The sequence below is a fragment of the Pteropus medius genome, unplaced genomic scaffold (assembly GCF_902729225.1).
Source record: "Pteropus medius unplaced genomic scaffold, Ma_sr-lr_union100, whole genome shotgun sequence".
NCBI lineage: Eukaryota > Metazoa > Chordata > Mammalia > Chiroptera > Pteropodidae > Pteropus > Pteropus medius.
In genome coordinates this window covers 509236-525095 of record NW_024351543.1, presented here as the reverse complement: position 1 = coordinate 525095, position 15860 = coordinate 509236, and the positions used below count along the sequence as shown (strand labels likewise).

General features: G+C 33.1%; 1 protein-coding gene across 8 annotated transcripts in view; it reads right to left on the bottom strand.

Moving 5' to 3' along the window:
• ATP6V1A (ATPase H+ transporting V1 subunit A) overlaps positions 1–15840 on the bottom strand; it is a 52361-nt gene extending 36521 nt beyond the window's left edge. For 2 of the 8 annotated variants that reach the window (XM_039843038.1, XM_039843040.1), the window contains exon 1: positions 15071–15689. The gene's annotated coding sequence lies outside the window, so the exon portion shown is untranslated. Of the gene's footprint in view, positions 1–8303; positions 8439–15070; positions 15690–15746 lie in introns of those variants that run through there. The other 6 variants (XM_039843033.1, XM_039843036.1, XM_039843039.1 and 3 more) reach the window with 5 other exon arrangements.
• Between the last annotated feature and the right edge of the window lie 20 nt (positions 15841–15860).

Sequence of the window (15860 nt, the reverse complement as noted above, 5' to 3'; positions counted from 1 at the left end):
AGTTTTATATGTTATTTAATAACACTTTTCTAATATACAGCTATTCTTGTTGCTCTCATTTAAAAAATAAAAGCACACCACCTACTTTAAAAACAGCTGCTTTCATGAAAAACAGTGTGGTATGCACAGATGCAGCAGAGAAATCTACTCAATGATTACATAAAAAATTTGCCTTAAGCTGTTGGACTCCTACTTTAAGGATAAAAAGTAAATGTAATTTATAACTAAGATTCCTGAAGTCACAAATTGTAGGGTTCCCTACCCCCGATATTTGTGAAAAATTAACAAAATCCTGCTATAGAAGGGGAAAAATCCAGGTCATAACAGGCAACCATCTGATTTAATGAGTCATCAGTCTCCCCCACACAGGCTGCATAACACTGCAATGGCAAATCATAACACCAGAGGCCCACTTTTTTTCTTTGCATTTTTCAAGGTCCACTCCAAATTGCTACTGGTTAATGTACTATACCTGGTAATTTCATTATTCCAGAAATAAAAGGATGAGGTGTTATATAAAAGCTAAACACCAAGGTTCCAAGATGATATTTATTTACATACAAATTCCCAGGGCACTTCATTGACACCGAAGTATTATTTTAATGCAATACCTGAAAAAGTACATTCTATTCAACTGATTAAGAACTATCTTTAGAAATAATAAATAAAAGATAAAGAAGAATCTAGTTGATTACAATCAAATACTTATTTTCATATAGTTTACCTTCTTAAAGAAAGGCATCATGAATCTGTTCAATATTCTTATGCTTGGTCAAAAGTTGTAGAATAGGTAGAATTCTAGCTAATAACATTACCTTATGTTTATGTGGTATTAAATCATCATTTTGTGAAGCACTTTTCTATTCATTTGATTTAATCTACCTACCTAGCAACCCATTAGAAAGATTTATGTGGCAGATTATTGACGATGAATAACTAGTTCTCCCATTTTTTCATTGTCAACAAAACCCTAACTCAGTTCCAATTCTGATAAACCCATCAAAGTAATTCCAATTCCCTTGCCAATGACTGCTTTGGAAACGAGCATGTAATAATGTTCAGGCCAATAAGAGCTAAGGCAAAGTCTACTGGGGAGCTTCTGGGAATGATTTCTTTGCTCCTTTAAAAGATATGGGCCATGAGAAACACTCTTTCTCCCTTTGGTCATCTGATGGGACATGTAGTCATCATGGGGCACTGAAGGTAGCTAACCTAAGCAGATAGGCCACCTCGCTAAGGATGGCAAAATAGAAAGACGGAAAACATCTGGGTTCCTGCTGCCTTTACCGTCCACGGAATTAACCAACATAACACGAAAGGAGAGCATTTCAAGAATAAATATTTTTATATGTATATATATTTCATAGCTCTATTTAAAGTTGACCAAAAGGTTAAGCATAAAGGCAAACATAAGGTCAATACTTAAATAATTTATAAAAATTACTGAGGAAATATAAGGAAATGTACACACAAAACTAGAAATCAAAGAGCAAAGAAGTGCAGAAGAATCACAGATGGCAAACTGGATTAACAGAATCAGGAAAAATGTATTCCTATTGAAATACAGTTTTTTGAGGACATGTACACACACCCCTTCATCCTCATATATACTCCATATTAAAACAAAGGCATTCCTGAAAAAGAAAGAATAAAGATAAAAGCTAGGGTGGACATTTAAGCTGGGAATAGAATTCAAATTGTATCAGCTACATATGCTTAAAGTTTGTTGACAGGCTTGTCCATAAACAATTTTTATAGCATTAAATAATCAATCACAGGTGCCTTTTACTTCAAATTTTTACAAATAAAATTGTGCAATATTGAGTGTGAAAATCCGAAGTTTTAACCAGAGTAACAAAATATCATATTTAGTGCATAAGTTCTACAGTATGAATTTATAGGCTAGAAGCCTATGAATAATGGTAGAACTGTTAATATTAACACTCATGTATCCTTACCTTCAAAGGAGCGTATCTATCATTTTCTTACCCTGCTGCCCTTCACATAGCATACTAATTTGCACAGTTGTAACTCAATACAGTTTTGAAATTTAAAATAAATATCGATTACTATTTGTTAAGAACATGCCACACTCCAGGCATTATGTTACAAAATAGACACATCCCATTTAACCCTTACCAACAGTCCTACGAAGTAGGTGTTGTTTGATTAGGAAATAGGATTTGATACTGAAACCATACACTCAAGATGACAAGAGATGTAGAATGGTAAAGCCCAGACATAGTCTGATTTTAACACCTAGGCATTTAATAACAAATAATTCAAAGACCCTATTTTAGCCAGTAGCTTTAAAATTTATTATCTTTTTTTTTTAAACCAGGCATGTCTATTTTCCATTAAGTGACTCTATGTTAGAATGACAAAGGATAATATGCAGGCAGAAAGATGAAAACAGATCTTTCACAAACTAAAAAGAAATATAACCAAGAAATGACAGTTCCTAAAATATCTCCTAAAAATACTAAGATTTTTAAAAAAACAATGCATAATGCTGTATTTCATTAATATCTAGCTTTATTACACAAACAAATGATTATAATAGAAAAAGATAAAATATCAATGTTACTGCAAAGTAAATAGGCATATTTTAGACTAATAAGAATATTAATGAAAACAAACCTAATACAATGTTGCTACAGGGAAAAGTAGTGGAAAATTTCTGATTAATAGACTGTAATAAATTTGGAACAATGAAGCTACCTAAAACACTGAGTAAGAAAATTCCTCTTATTTTTCTTATTTCTTGGAAAAAACTTAATAAACTGAAGAGTAATATGTTACAATGAAGCTAACATTTATAAGACTTTTGAGTAAACTTTTAGAATACTTTCTTGATTTCAGGTTACAAAGAAAAAAATGAGTCACTGATTTATATCTTAACTTACAAGGATATAAATTGCCAAGAAGATAACCAAAAGATACAAATAGTAAAGAAAATAAGTATTTGTTACAAACTTTTCCTTACAATTTATTTTCAGAAGTGATATGCTTATAATTTAAAAAACTTCCAAGGGTGAGTCTCACCACTTCAATACTATTGACTGTTATTTCTTCACAATTTTTTTATATAATTATAATCAATATAGCAGTATAACTTTACATAGTTATTTGTTAAGTATCACCTTCAAATGTAAAATATTTCATTAAATAGATACCATACTTTATCTAATAATTCTCTTTACTGGGTACCTAGATGGCTTCTCATTTTTGCTATTTTTATTTTTTATACTTTGCCGATATACTTTCATTCATTTTATTAACTACATAAAGCCAAAGTAAGGCAACCATCTAAGGATACTCTATGCTGATGTTCCACAAGAGCAGTTCTTACACGCACACACACACTCACTCACACACACACACACACACACTAACACACACATTTCACCCTAGAATACTATACATTTCATCTAATCTAAGATACCATCAATTGTAACATACTGCTTTATTTGATGTACTACTAAGAAAAAACTGGCAGATTAAACTGTGGCACTCCAGAAACTGCAGGACAAACACTGATTTCAAAGACATTAAAATGTGAAAAAAAAAGTATGTCCTAGAAACAGTAATATATGCTATTAGAACTAAATACAATACAGTGATATTGATATGTAAAGTCAGACTTGCCAATCTTCATTAGTATAAAGACCTAAGAAATAAGAAAACAAAAGATCTCTCAACTGTTGAAATGACAGTCTCAAACTTTCTGCATGTTGCAAGAAATTTTTTTATTGTCTTATTGACTCAATTTATACAATTAAAAATTATCTAATATTTAGACCACTGTATATTTAAAGCAATAAATCATTAGAGAGCTACACTGTAAGAATAAATAGAAAATAGACAAAAAGAGTTATGAATTAATAGTCATAAAAATGACCTACAACCAGCAAGGAAAGGTCAATTGGGCTTATTATTTTGTAAGATATATGGGAAGTAATTTGGCAATATGCAACAAGGCCCTTAAAAATGTTCAAACTCTGATTTGTAAATTGTACTTCTGCAAATATATCTGACATGTGGATAAGGATTTATATATATATATTTTTTTAAAACTACAATATCGAAAAACTGGACATACCTTTAAAATTCAATAATGGTAACAAAATGAAGTATTAATTTATTTGAAACTCTACAGTCTCTACCTTCCAAAAAGTGTATTTAAAAATATTATTAAAATTTCTTAGGTTAAATAGTCTGCTACTTCAAGTTCACAGTGGCAAGGGCCGTTCTTAACAAATTCTCTTCTGAGAGGATCCTTAACGTTCATGGCCTCTTGAGTACTGCAATGCCTATTTGGTGTTTGGATAGGTTTTCTCAGATAAACTGCCTATAAAGTGACTTTCCCAATTTTAAAAATACTAGCAATCATGCCCGAGAATTATCCCTTTCAAAAGCAGTCGACCTAGAAATTTTACAACTGCTATAGGAAAAAAAAACACCATTGCTCAAAAATACTTTCTCTTGGAAACTGCCTACAATTACTACCATCACTCTTCTGAATGTTAATGAGAACTTTTCTTGACTGCTTTGCCAAGAAAATACCATGAGCAGCCAAACTAGCCAAATATAAGCAATGCATGTATTTGAGACCAATGTACATGCAAGAGTCAGCAGCAACAGTAGTAAAATGCTAGTATATTTGCGTTATATATTTATATTTGAATATATTTATATATTCAAATAGATCTGTGCTATCATTTATTTCATGGATGGACTAGAAGAGAAAGAATGTTCACAAACTGTGCAAAGACATATTAACCCAATGTTTAGAAAGAAACATCACCATAAATAGGCCCACCTCAAACTCAGGCATAGAATCTCTACAATGAAGATATGACCTAAAGCATAAACTGAGGACAAAAGAGGAAATGAATGCTGCTTAATATAGGTGAAAAAACACTTTACAACATGGATTTAAAAATATGACTTTAGTCAAAAGTCCACAGACATTTTCAACACTGAGGGCTGGAAATCTACATTTCTAACAGTTTGCCTAGTATTCTATAATTAATAACAACCAGGGTTTACTTAACTAAACTGGCTGCGGGGAGAGAAGGACTGATAGAAATTTCAACAGTATGGTTTAAGGAATTAGCTTCCAATTCCCCTGGTATGCGTTCATAGTCTTCAATATTCCTCCTTTTAGCACTTTTGTATAGTCTTACTGACTTATAGCACCTTTGCCAAGATTGTAATTAAAAACTTGTGAAGAAAGTTTTTCGATGTCTCTCTCCATTGCTAAACTGTAAGTTCCAGGAAAACAGGGACGTCTGCTTTGTTCACTGAATACTCCAATTATACAGTAAAGCACCTTGACACACAATAGGCAATTGCTAAACATTGCCCAGTGATAGTACTGACCCAGGTATGTGGGAAATAGTCACTCTCATTCACTGAGTGAAAACTGATACAACCTCTTTGAAGTGCACTGAATATACATTCTGACCAAATACCCAGGGGCCATGATTTTAAAAAATTAATATTTACCCAAGGCCAAAGCTGAAGTCAAATATTACCATCACAGAATGACTTTCTGATATAAAATAATAAAAAGTTTTGTTAAAAGTTAAAAATATTATAATTTTAGTATTTATTTTGTTTAATGTTATGAATGCTAGAACACCTAATAATTCTACAGCAAATAGGTAAGATCTCTATTATCCTGCCTGGTATTATTACTTAAAATTTTACAAACAGGCTATACAACCACACACACATATAGAAACTGACTTCTGACAAATGTGCAAAGGCAATTCAGTGGAGAAAGTGTAGTTTTTAGCAAATGGTAGTAGAACAAGTGAGCATTTCAATCTATACTTTGTACTATATACAAAAATAAACTAAAAATGGACAGACCTAAATGTAAAATCTAAAACTTTATTACAAAGCTTCCTTTGTGAGCTTGGATTAGGTAGATTGATTGGATATAGTACTGAAAGCACAAACCATAAAAGAACAAATTGATAAATTGTACTTACTTCTTGAAAATTAAAAACTTTTGCTCTTCAAAAACATTATTAGAACAAAAAGACAAATTACAGGCTGGGAAAAATATCTGCAAACCATAAATCTGATAAAGGACTTACATGTGGAATATATAAAGAACTCCCAAAACTCAGTAAGAAAATAAGACAATTAAAATGATGGGCAAAAGATCTGAATGTGTACTTCACCAAAGATATATGGATGACAAATAACTATATGAAAAAATGCTTAACATCATTAGGAAAATGCTTTGGATCACATTGAAGAGTTTGGTATAAATTGGCTTGCTTTGTGGATTAACAGTAAGAGTTATTTTTTCCTTGACACAAGTGAAATAGGACACAGAACAGAAGTACGTTACATTCAAAAAAATTTGTGGGTGTTTTAACTTATCTGAATAAAGCCACTCAACTGTCTAATTCTGCATGACCTAAGACTAGGACTTAAAGATTACTGAAAACCCATTTTCACAAGAAAAGATATAGTTATTCCTACACTATAGAGCTAGCTATCACACTCTCAATGATCATGGTAATTGGCAATTTGATTCCCTATTTAACTATTTGGAAGTTCTTACATAATTGTCTTGGTACATCAAATCACCAATTTTCATAATTATTAACAATTTTAGCATTTTACTCTTTTAATATAGATTTAATTGATAGAACGTCAATGTATAAATCACATAAGTAGCATTTCAAGTTCTATGTAGAATGCTTAATTTTATTTGAAAGTAACAAGAACAAGATCTTGTTCTTATACTGACATTGTTACACTGATTAGAAATGATGGTAACTTATGTTACATGACGGTAAATCACATATAATAAAGTATTAAAGGCATTCAGCTATTCAGCTTCCAAAAGACTCAAACTAAATGGCAGATTTCAGCAAAATACTGAGGACAAACCTGAACTTCAGTGCATCCCAAAATTGAAGAGTAATCTGGCAATATCTACCCAAATTCAAAATGTACATATCTTTTGACTCAGCTCTTTCATTTTTAGGCATTTACTTTATGTATACAAAATGTCTTAATAACAAATATTTATCAGAGCACTGTTTCTTATATCAAAGACTGGAATATCCATTAATATGGAGGCTAAATAACTTGTGGTAGTATGAGAGGCTGTATATATACTTGGTAGTATTAACATAGCAATTCTCTGGAAAGAGACTCCCTGGGTTCAAATCTCAAATCCTAGTATTTATGGGCTGTGTGACTTTGTGGGGCATTTAACTACCTCATGCCAAATATACCTCATTTGTTAATTGGGAATAAAAATAGTACCTATCACAAAAGGTTGTTTGTGAGGCTTCTATGAGTTAATACAACTAAAGTATTTTTTAAAGTGTCTAATCAGGAACAAACTCAACAAACGTTACATGTGATGATGATGGTACATTAGAACACTTGAATACTAGACTATTAAAAAGAATGAGACAACTTTAACTGCATCATTGTGAAAAGCTCTCTAAGATAACATTGTTAAGTGGAAAATGTAAGGTTCAGAATAATATGAAGAGGTGCTACCTCTATGACCAAATACATGGGGGGAAAAAAAGGTTAGAGAGGGAGAAAACACACATGTATAAATATGTAATTTTTACTGCATTTGTACATTATCCATTCAACTTAATTAAAAAATATTATCGAATGATTCAATGAGTGCTAAAATAATTAAGCCATGCAATAAAACTACTATATATACCTAGTTAACTAAGCAGAGTACAGGTAACTAATATAATGGTAAATATTTATGTGCCAGTTTTTATTCTAATTACTTTTCTCACATTCACTTAATCCTCATAAAACTTAATGAAGTAAATACTCTTATAATCCTTATTTTAAAGCTGAAAAAATGCAATACATACAGAAAAGTAACTTTGCCGAAGTCAAACTGCTAGGACGTGGCAAAGCCAGGATTTGATACAGTCTGGCTCCAGTACTTTTGCTCTTAACCTCCCTGCTACGTAAAAAATTACTTTTTATTTACATACATCTCAACTCTTTTCAAAAAGAATTTGTACAGTTTACAATAAAGAACATATATACAATTAATAAAATTAGTAATAAAAAGAGAAAAATAAAATATATCAATATGAGAAATACAGATGCTTAAAACATGCAACAAATCCCACTCTAAAGCATCTGTCATTTTCTATTACGGCTTTGAATGATGTATTAACTTTAGACTCTTAAAAGGACTGAAATCAAGTATTAAGTAATCATAAACTTTTAATCTTGCTTCTTTACTTACATTCTTATTTGAAGCTTTAAGAAGGGTCACTTACCTCTAGTTTATTGCTCACCAAAACCCAAATGTGAACTTTTCCTTATACTGTATGTCATATGATTAAGTCAGGTGACAGACTCCAAATTTGTGCAATATGCTCTGTATCTCCAAGGCAGAAAGTAATCCTGGAGGACTTAACATCCACACCAAAAATAAAATGTGTATTTGCAACTCTATCTAGTAATGTCTATCATTTTCCTGTACATTTCTAATGGCAAATTCTTATTGGGTGCACAAGGGCTATAACATATATAAAATTAAGGAGAATTTTGGAGTTATCAGGATAATTTATATACTTTCCCCTATGATATCTAAGTAGTTAAGACAAAAAACAAAATTCAGACAATTGCCATTCTTGGTCATTTCAAATGGTATTTTTTCTTTTGTTAATTCCTTCTTTACTCTATCACGGCAGTCCCCAACCTTTCTGGCACCAGGAACCGATACTCCTATGAGAATCTAATGTCTGATGATCTGAGGTGGAGCTGAGGCAGTGTGTAGCGCTGGGGAGTGGCTGCAAGTACAGATGAAGAAGTTTCACTTACTTGCCACCTGCTCACCTCCTGCTTTGTGGCCCACTTCCAAGGCCCTGCTCCATCAGATTCTTTCTCTAAACAGAAATAGCTATGCTTTTTCTAATTACAAAAACACCACGTTAATTCTAAAAATTAAGACATGTAATATAGAAAAGTATAAGGAAGAAAGCAAAAAAAATCACCTGAAAGACTCATCCAACTACTCTGAGATAACCAATAAACATTATGACTATCCTTTCTGCAATTCATTTTGTACAGACAAGCACAAACAAGTATTTTGACATGCGTATTACTGCAAATACTTTTTTCTTTTTTCATTTATATTCTTTCCAATATTGACAATCAAAAAAGCATATACAAAACTCATGATATTTAACTGTTTTAGAAAAAAAATGAGATCTCATACACATTTTTCTAAACCTTGCCTTTCTCACTTAAGACAGATGATGGAAATTCTTTTAGGATGTATTTGGAAGTCCTTTCAACTCACCAGTATAGACTTAATTGCTACTTTTAATTGATCTAAAAAACATTCCATAAATATACCTGTGCCAAAATTTATGTATCAATATCCCTATTGACAGGCATCCCTTGGTTTTTAGTTTTTTGCTACTATCTGCTACAATCAACATTCATGCTAAAAACTTGCTTACTAACCAATGCTTTTATTTCTAAGGAAAAGATTCCATAGAGTGGGATTGCTGGATAGAAGATATGTATGTATTTTCAACATTAACGGATATTCCTGATTATTTACTAAAAATGCTGTAACAATTTACATCTCAACTAGCATCTAATGAGAAAATCCTTTACCGCACATCTCTGCTAGCAGTAGGTTTACCACTTAATTTTTGCAAGTCAGAAAAGAATATTTGTTAGTATATTGGTTACCAGTTGCGGTCATATGTTTTATCCATGTGTGGATTTTTCTTAACAGTAATAGTTCTTACAAATGTTAACTCTTTATCTATTATATATATATTTCAAACACTTTTTTTCAATCTGCCTTTTATCCTTTATTTTTGCCATTGAAAGTCTTCATTTCTATGTAGTCTCATATATTAATGTTTACTTTTGTGATTTTTAGATTTCCTATCTTGGCTTAAAAGGTCACATCACTACAACTAGATTGTATGTATAAAGAAATTCAGGAGATTAGTATTTTAAATGTTTTATTGTTTACGTTTAAGCTTTTAATCATCTGAAATTGGTTTTTACCTATGCTGTAAAGTAGTGGCTCAATTTTATTTCTTCTAGACAGATAAGTTGTGTCAGTTATATTTACTACATGTGTGCCCCTATTTCCCATTAAATTAGAATATCACTGTAATGTATTAAATTCTTTTATATGCTGGAATTTACTTCTGCTTCTTAAAATTTTGCTGTACTTACATAAGCCTAAAAATATATCTGAACCTGTAAAATTTAAAAAATTATTCTGCTATCTGGGTAAGTCACTTAAGATATCCAAGTAATTAAGAAGAAATTATTATGTAAATGTCCTAATTCTTTACATCAAATTTAAAAACTTGCTGTCCAAAACAATGACTATTGACTGTAGAAAATCAAATATACACAAGGTATAGTAATAAATTTTACATCTTTCTTTAATCACCTAACCTAGGGATGATTATTTATTTTGATGAATGTCCTTCAATATGTTTATACAATCATACTACATATACTTTATATCAGGCCTTTGCTTCAATTTTATAAGTATTTCCTAAATTAGTCTTATCTACTTTATTTTTAAATAAACACTTTTAAGAAATTAAACTAAGAAATAACTAAAACAAAGTCTGGTTGTTTTACATTGTTCAGGCACATCTGGAGCTCTTCTGTATCATACCATGTATTAGCCATTGTATTTACAATGAAATAAGCTTAATTATTTTTCAGAAAAGAAAACAAACATGGCATATCGTAGGTATAATTTTTAGAAAGGTTTATCACCAAAAGAACAATAGTTTTTACATGTAGCATTAAGATGCAAAAGTGAAAATGTTATTGTAGTAAGCTAGTCATAATATTGATATAAAAAAATAGCAACAAAAAAATCTTAGGTTAAATCAGAAATTATCTATGGAATACCATCAATTTTTAAAAACTGACTAACTGCAGTTGTGAAGTTTATTAAAGAACTATGAACAAATATAAGAAGAGTTTCAAATAAAGTAATCATTAGGTAATTTTATACATAGTAGTGACTAATTTTAAAGATGGCTTTAATAGTTTCTGGTAAATATAAAGATTTATTACCATGAAAATATACACCTATTTCACTGTCTTTATAAACACTATATATATGTTTATTATATATGTATACTATGTACATAATGTGTATATACTACATATAAAAGAACACACTTATATAAACCACAATCAGTTTCATTTCACAATGTGAAAAAATAGTAAAACTTTTAAAATTTCTACAGAAAGAAATTAAATAGAAAACATTGTACTGACCACAATTTATTTCATTATAACAGAGACTTTGACATTAAAGAGAATATTCATCTATCTCTTATTAAAATCTTTCCCTAGAACAAATGAGAAATAATTTTTTTCATGATTAAGGTGAAACATAAACTCATGATAGGTATATTTCAGTTATTATTGAATTTACTGATATTTTCCAATACAATACCACTAATCCTTGTGAATCATCTCAATCTAGGAAGGGAAAAATTTTATTCTAGTTCATGTCTCCATGATGTTCTCTACATTCCATCTACTTCATATGAGGATAAAAAGATATAAAAATATTTAAATAAAAGGCAAAACTTTTGAACATGAGCATAAACTCAGAAGATCCTATTCTATAGGCCTGTATAATTTTAAAATACTCTATAATCCACTGTAGAAATAATAACTTAGAAATAGAAGAACTATCTCTTTAAATTGATTCCACATACTAATGATCATAAGTTTCGGAAAATCTTTTCATAGAAAATATTAAGTCACTGCACTTGCCAAAATAATGGGCTTTATGTTGATAGTTCTCACCTCGTATTAATATTTTAGAATCATTACTAAAAGTACATTTTTCTCGCTCCTCTATTTTTTGCAATAGCCTCATTGCAAATTTTACTCCTTCCTCCATATCCCCAAACCTCATTTCAAATTCTACTCATTTCTCCATACCCCAAACCTATTACTCAATTTTAAGTTTCCTTAAGTCTCCTTTACAAAGTATGTACAAAGCCCTCTGCATTCCTGATCTAATTTAATAGTACCTATGGGACGGATTTAAACATGAGGAAATTTAACCTTAAATTAGGTAAACTGTTCAAGGTCACAAAGCTTAAATAAGTGGTAGGGCCAGAACTTGAACTCAGGTCTATGATGGGGAAATCTATTCTGGTAAAATCTGTACTACGTTGCTTTACATGTAAATACCACTTAGTTTTTAAATACTTTCACATAGGTTATTTACAGTTTAATCTCACTTGAACTCATAATACCCTTGAAAGGAAGGTTCCTAAGTATAAAACCCTAAGCCCCCACTCCCAACTTTACTTAAAAGATCATGTAACTAAAGTGGCAGAGCTGAATGATGATCCTCTGACTTTTAGTCTAGTGCTGTATCACTAGTTGCCTGTACAGAGCCACTTTTTCACTAAGTACAATTCACTCCTCTCCCTTTCCTTTCATCCAAATATGTTGTAACATATATGTACACACATATGTTGTGAAAATAAGTTGGTCATTGCATTAATAAAGTCCAACTGAGGTTTACATATAGTCCACAGACCATGATTTGGATGGTTATTAATACTGATTTATATTTGAAAGCTAATACCTAGTGCACAACCTTAGAAACAGCTATTATCTACAAGAACTTTAAAAGTACTTTACTCTCCTTGTCCTGTTGTCCAACACTCATTCAAAAAAAATTTACTTAGTACCTATCAGGTACTTCAGCATCCTTGTGCTGAAGACACAACAGTAGAAACACTGTCCTTGAACTCCCAGGAGCTTTACAGTTTACTAAGGAACAGCCCAGAAAACAGCAATTAAATACAGTGTGCTAGAAATGAAAACAGAGGAATAAAAAATATTGTGTAGTGGTCTATAAGACTGAGTGGCTCTCTGCCCATAGGGAAAGAAAGCATTCTTGGTGGTGGCAATAACCTATAAAGGCAATGGAATATAAGAAAAAAAAAAACCCTCAGACTATGCACACAAGAGATGTCAGTGACCCTAACACAAAAATCCTGTGTGTCATTTAATACTGAACTACAACAAAATTCCCTAATGAATGTTAAGATTTCTACATGTAATATTCATCAACTGATAAAGCTAGTCTAAGAAATGGCTTCCAAACTTCAAATTACTTGTGTGTGTAAACTGTATGTATGTCAAAGCTTTTTATTATTTTTTTTTAATATTCAACTTTAATAGCAATTTAGTCACCAATTACTGCTACTAATCTTTCAAATTCTGTTAGTGGTCTAAGTTATTGCTTTCATAAGTTCCCTAAAATTGGAGAATTGTGAAGTAAAACTGCAAAGTCATTCAATCTCTTTCATACTAACATTTCCACCCCTAGTACTCATTGCTTTTTAGTTGGTTTTTTCTTTCCCATTTTCGTCTCACCCAGACAGGACTGGTTTTAACCTCTAGGACAAATAAGGAATTTGTCTAATTTGGTAGACTGTCACTGTGGGAAGGGAAGTTTTGCTAAATTGCTATTATTCTAGAATTTAATTTTTTGTTTCTCTTAACAAAATAAGACCAGCTTATCGTGGAGAATTTGGAAGATACAGAAAAACAAAACAAAAAGTAACATCCAACACTCAAAAATAATGATTCCAACTTTCTCATTTTTCAGCCGTCTTTTTAATGGATTCAATTACATTGGTTAGAAAACAAAGATTTAACCAAGAATATGATTTTTCAGGTTAAAAATTTACATTTTAAAATCAATTTCGTAATTTATGTCAGGACTTTCAATTAAAAAAACCAAGAGACTTCCTAAGTTTTCAGTATAAATAAAAGAGTTTAAACACCAAACTGAAAAACATTCTTCCCTAAAGCACATTGTTTGGGGTCAAAACATTGGTTACTACATTGCCAATGAAATAGCAGTACAATGGGCTGGGCAAAAACCTAAGCAAAATAATTCTGTATTTTCACAAAATACTATTCATCAAAATCTGAAGAGGTCACCTAGAGTTTTACAAATGGGGAAAGCTAAGGAGGGACACAAGTGCTACTTAAAATAAATTTACCAGTGCTCAAGGAATTGATTGGGAGTGGCAATCGAGTAGGATTTTAGGGAGAAATGGCAAACGAGGATGTCAAAGCCATAAAATATGAAGTCAGCAATATTTCGACTTAACCTCCTTTAAGTTTACGGTCAAACACACTCGATTTAATTATATTCCAGCCCAATTAGTTTCTAAAGAATTAGTTCCCTTTCAATGAAACCTCATCACTTTCCCAAAGCTAGCCTGGTTCTCCTGCAGACCACCACACTGCAACACCATCTTTCAACGCCTCCCCATTCAACCGAGACTGTCGTATTAACACCTCCTGTTTTGAAGCTAATACATCTTTATTCTCTCTCTTCTTGCATATAAAATCAGAGAAAAGGAAGGTAAAAGGCCTGCTTTCACCTTTCCAGTCCTATCCAAAGCATGTGAACACCTACAGAACGCCTCCCGCAAGAATAGCAGATAAAAAATCAGAATTACTGAGAAAGCACGTTCGGAAGCAGGCTTTACAGTGACTCCGCAGTGAAGGCGACGTGAGTGTCATTCTTTCCCAAGCCAGTCTCACCGGAGACGCCTCTGCCTCCAGGGTTTTTACCTTCCCGCTCCCCAGCCCCAAGCTGAAGGTAAAGATGGTGCAGGGCCTCTGCCAAAGAATGGGCTTTGGGATTGGGATCTGGAGGTTATTGCAGACCCCAAGTAATGGCTGAACCAATCCCACTACCCGAAGCCCTAAAGACTCTGAAAAGGGAACCATAATGGCTGCACTCACCCCCAACCCCGAGAAAAGTAGACATCTCAACCCCCAGGTTGCTGGATTGGGTGCGGGGGGGGAGCGGGTAGGATTTAGTTGCGGGGAGCGGAGATCAGGAGAACTGGAGAAAAGAGCTCCTTGCTGGATGACAGTGGGTAGGGAGCTCGGTACAGCGAAGGCCGCCATTCACTCTCCCTATTTTCCTCCTCCCATCCCTTCTATTATCCCCACCAGCCGCCGGTTACTGGTCGCCGCTCACCTGCCAAGGCGCGAGGTGCAGAACCACAAGTGATCACGCACCCGAAGGCTCTGTCACTGACGGAGGGGAAGCCTTCAGCTGCAGAGGGGGTGGGGGGCGGGTCTACGTAGTCATGTGACCTTGAGCTCCGCCCTGACGTCGCTAGCCAGGTGCACTACATCTTGGAGGCCTGCATTTTTACGGATTGTTTGAACATTAATTTTGTTGCGATAAATTTTAAGAAAAAAAACTTTCGTAAAGATTATGTTGTGAAGTGCGACGCAGGAAGCGTGGGTAGAACGGGTTAAAGTGCATTGGTGAGGAAGTGACGTTCACGCCATGATCTAGGGACCGGAAATGGCGATGGAGTTCCGTCTCTCTGGCGCCCGCCGGTAAAATCCCAAGCTTAGTTTGGGGCAATCACGTGATCTCAAAACTTGAAGCATGCTGGGCGAAAGCCAAGCAATCCGGGCAATTGTTAATTACGTTTGTCTTAAAAATACCTTTTACTGAGTTTTCCACATACTTCTTTACATTTAGAAGAACCAACTTTATAAAATCTTGTTAGATAGGAGCGTTTGAAGGTCATTAGGGAGACTACCAACTGGAAAGTACAGAGTCACAGAAGATTGACCTTACTGACGTAGGAGAGGTGAGGGAGGGACAGAAAAGTCCAGATTTTACCGCCAAGGCCTACCGAGCCAGCCCCACAAGTAGTGTCGTAAGGGGTAGGAGGAGGAAGATGACGCCAGAAGACACAGCCCCGTAGAAAAATGGAGGTCTTGAAGTGGAGGGGGAAGGGTGCACGGAG